The 5,000-nt window shown below is 44.3% G+C and overlaps 1 protein-coding gene across 1 annotated transcript in view; it reads right to left on the bottom strand.

The window, feature by feature from the left end:
- Positions 1-5,000, bottom strand: part of meox1 (mesenchyme homeobox 1) — a gene marked incomplete at its 5' end in the record, with an annotated part of 29,644 nt that overhangs the window by 5,867 nt on the left and 18,777 nt on the right. The window lies entirely within an intron of this gene.

Genomic DNA, 5,000 nt, shown 5'->3' with positions numbered 1-5,000 from the left:
AGAGTCTTTAGTGGCGGGAGGCCCTCATATAGTAAATACTGACACCACCACTTTAAAAAGAGACCACCCTGACCTGGCCTTATGAGTCCCATCCACCTGCAGTGTGTGTCTGTGTCTGTGTGGTGTGTGCGTGCATGCTAATCACCAACACTATGAATTGAAAATGGGGGACCCTGATGTAAACAAGACAAACGTCTTTCTCTGGTCTGCATCCCCTTAACAATTGTGTGTATTGAGCCGTACTGTACTGTACCCATTCTGCAATCTGTTAAATAAAGTTTTCATTCATTCATTCATTCATTCATTCATTCATTCATTCATTCATTCATTCATTCATTCATTCATTCATTCATTCATTCATTTTTACCATATATCCATTTGTCCATTGTGTGTGTTTATGCGCATGCATGTGTGTTGGCTTGAGCATGCATGTGGGTTGGCTTGAGCATGCATGTGGGTTGGCTTGAGCATGCATGTGGGTTGGCTTGAGCATGCATGTGGGTTGGTTTGAGCATGCATGTGGGTTGCCCATCTGTCCATTTGTCTACATGTGGGTTTTTATATTTGTATGTATGTATACTCACATGCCTATATGTTGGGTTGAGCATGCATTTCTGTGTGTGTACCTACCTGTGTGCCCGCATTTGTGTAAGAGCCCACAAATCGTGTGTATATGTGTGCGTGTGTGTGTGAGTGTGTGTGTGAGTGTATGTGTGAGTGTGTGTGTGTGCGTGTGTGCATGCCGGTGTGTGTGAACATACGTCAGAGCAGGGGCGGGGGCCACCAGACCAGGCCACAGAGGGACTGCGTTAGGACTGGAATGCGGCGGAACATCGTTAAAGCCTCGTACAAAAGAACAAAGGTACGGATGTGTCCAGCTCTGAACGGTCTGTGTCTCTGGGAAGCCCCCCCCAACCCCCCTGGACCCTCCTGGACCCCCCCGGACCCCCCCGGACCGCCAACAGGACACAATAACTCATCTCTACCCACCTGACAACACACAGGCGGAGCGCGGTGGAAAACACAACGGACCTTTTGATATCTGTATAAAGGCTACGGCGGGTTTATAAGGTTATAACCGTAAATGCTGTTGTTGTTCAATTACGCGGAATTATTCACATTATTTATTCATTCATTTTTTTACATAATATAAGACTTCTTTGCAGTTATCATTCATGCCAACAATGCTTAATAGTGTACGGTTTGGATTAGATCCTGCTGTGTTTTTATAAGGTTATAGCAATAAACGCAATATATTCTGTTACAAGCAAATAATTTCTACATGGGAGCAGATCTCTTTGCGGTCATGGCACATGCCAACACTGCTGGGTAGTCCACGCTTTTGTTTGACAGAAGGTTGTGACGTTTTATTTGTAATGATTTGGAGATTTTTATGCACACATTTATTTTTTTCCTTGATAATATACAGCTCAGCCGAATATAAACTCTTATTAGTAAAGGATATGAACAAGTTATTTCATATTATTACCCTGTCTCTGTAAAGTCTCTCCTCTATATTAAATGGAATGGGTTTAGGTAATAATTGTGCATTGGTAGCGGCATTACAGATGATGTAATCTCTAGAAAATGGTTCTAATTTGTCAAAATGAAACGTTTTGACTGGTGCTTGCCAGAACGCCGGGCCAGAATGTGAAATGGTCTGCAGTGCCTGCTCCAGATGTGAGTGGGCAGATCCAGACGTGTGTGTGTGTGTGTTGAAGTGCAAGTGTATCTACACAATTACACACATACCCACTTGTATGTATGCTTGCAGTGTGCGTGGGTGTGTGTTTCCACATGTGTGTGAGTGTGTGTCTGCGCATATGTGCGCGTCTGAGAATGTGCACTGTGAACGTGCCTCAGACGGCAAAACCCAGCTATAGCCTACCTGTGGCCCACGTCTCACGCCGAGAAGAGGCCTTATTATCATCATTAAAGGCCCATTAATGACGGCATGTTCTAAGTGTGCCGGCACGGCCTGGCACCGGACAGGGTCTGGAACCATGTTAGCTGGCTGAGCACCTGGCAGAATAGATTTAGTGGGCGCACGTGTGCACACATACGCGCATGCACACACACACACACGCACACGCATACACGCACGCGCACGTACGCACGCACGCACGCACACACACACACACACACACACACACACACACACACACACACACACACACACCACACACACACACACACACACACACATACACACACACACACACACACACACACACACACACACACACACACACACACAACACACACACACACACACACACACACACACACACACACACACACACACACACACACACACACACACACACACAACACACACACACACACACACACACACAACACACACACACACAACACACACACACACACACACACACACACACACACACACACACAGGCTCTCATTTAACAGGCCCCCCCAATAAATATCCTGCACAGTCAGAGCCCGTAAACTTGTAATGGGAGTAAACCCCAGCACCCAGCAGGGTCTCCAAGCAAGACAAACAGCATTTGGTGCCTTTTTGAGGTCGACGGTGCAAATTGCAGTTTGTCTTCATCAAGACTACATTAAGGCTGTTGTAAAAAAAAAAAAAAAAAAAAAATTTAAAGAGAAAACCCCAGGTGAGAATGACATGTTAGATGGATCGTTTGATTCGTTAATGTGTAAGAGTAGAAGGCGGGATTTCATAATTGAGTTAGGATGGGGTCCTCCTCCCCCTCCCGTCTATAACACTGAATCGGTTTGTGTTCGATTTCATGCAGAGAGAAATATGTGAGCACTGATTTTGTGCTTTCATTTGTAGTTTCCCTGAAAGCCCTTATAATTCAGCAATTATAACCAGATGGCAGATGCCAGGTGCAGTAAATTGACAAAAATCACATGGACATTTGGAGCTCCTACATTTTTTTCTTTCTCAAACCCAGAATCCACATTCACTAAATTCAGTCTCGACGATTGGGTCAACAGTTTAATGAAAGCACATTGCTCCGGTCATGTGACTCACCAGACATAGTATAGGCTCATTTTACATCCCAACCCATTACAGAAACACAGATGAAGATGATCAATATAAATTATGCCGCCCCCCCCAATTTTTTTTTCTAAAGATCCTTCTAAATATTAATTAAAATAGTTCCAGTCAGATTTGGCACTATTTTCTAGATTTTATTGATATTTAAAAAATAATTCATATCAACACTCAGATACAGTGTTTATATATTATAGGTAGAAGTTATCATTGGATTATCCTTCAATGAAATTCAATAACTGATATCTGTTCCTGCTCAACTCTAGGAAGAATGAATGCAAGGCGACCCCAGTGCTATATCATAACCCCTGCATCCACAGGAATGCATGCATTTTCACATGCACGCCCACATGCACACACACACACACACACACACACACACACACACACACACACACACACACACACACACACCACACAACACAACACACACACACACACACACGCACGCACACACACACACACACACACACACACACACACACACACGCTCACACACACACACACACACACACACACACACACATACACACACACACACACACACACACACACACACACAACACACACACACACACACACACACACACACACACACACACACACACACACACACACACACACACACACACACACACACACACTGTATAGCACCTCTGTCTAGTTTATTGTTGAAGCCTTCGGGGTATTTTTCTCCCAAATATATGGTTTTCTACCGACCAGTTCGATACTGGTCTTAAAGTAGGAGTGGGCGCAGTGGTCAGACATGTTTGCATGTGCTCAGTGGGAGATTGTGTTACGGCTTAAACGACAGGAAAAATGTCGATGGATAAGAATGTAAAAAAAGTGGGCTCGCAGGCAAGTGATTTTACCAGACGTGGTCTGGCATGTTTTCACTGTAGTGGAAGTGAGGGTTACAATAAGGTAACACAGGAGAAAGAGGGTGGGCGGAGGAGTGGGGTGGAGGTCTGTAACCCCCCCCACCCCCACCTTACACCCCCTAATTTAGCCCGAAGGCCTGCGTCTGTTGCCATCAGAACCCCCAGATCTACATTTTGAAATGTTTATTGAAATAATTTCTCCCCTTCTAGAGGACATAGGAGTCGCTGTGTTTGTTATTTCCACAATTTCGGGATGCCCCTTACAGGGTACACAGATGCACAGGAACCGGCGGCGAACGGAGGTTGTTTGTTCCTCCAGAACTCTCCTTACGCTCTAGAACCGAGCCGCGCTTCTGGTTTTCAGAGCTGAAATATGAATATGATGCTCGAACCAGATGTGCTGGGAGTTCTTCTTTTGCGCTCGTCCGGCGTGAAATCGAGAGTATTTCAACATCGCGCCTGAAGATACAAGATAAATATAAACATTTCCTCAGGTCTTTAGCCCGAGCCGTCGGCCATTACGATGTTGTGTGACTTTAAACAATTACCACTTCATGGGTATCCATTACCAGACGTTTTGCTTTAATTTCCTATAAGCAAGTGAAATGCGATGAGGGGGAATAAATTGGTCGATAATCTACGAGGATACAATACTGTTCCTTTCGAACACGGCTCAAAACGTTGTGTGAGGATAATGTAGTTGATTCATTCATTTAATATTAAAAAGTTACACAGAATCATTTTGACATGATGGGAGCAGGTCTCTTTGCGGTCATGGCACATGCCAACACTGCTGGGTAGTCCAAGCTTTTTGTTTGACGGAGGTTGTGAAGTTTATTTGTAATGATTTGGAGATTTTCTTTTTTAAGTGCTTTTAGTGGGTCAATGCTGTTTGTAGCGTCAGAAATAGCCTGAAATCATATCGCCATCATAATATATTCCTTTAAACAGGTGTTCCCCAGGCCAGCTCAACTCAAATCACTGCACGTCTGAAACTCAGCATGGTCAACACTTTTTTTTTTAATATATGTTTACTGGATATCACAGTACCCCCACCCCTATATATTTAGTT

The sequence above is a fragment of the Notolepis coatsorum genome (genome assembly GCF_963971535.1).
Source record: "Notolepis coatsorum genome assembly, chromosome: 10".
In the NCBI taxonomy this organism is placed as follows: domain Eukaryota; kingdom Metazoa; phylum Chordata; class Actinopteri; order Aulopiformes; family Paralepididae; genus Notolepis; species Notolepis coatsorum.
Note: the sequence above shows the minus strand (reverse complement) of the source record. Positions and strands in the feature narration are given on the sequence as shown.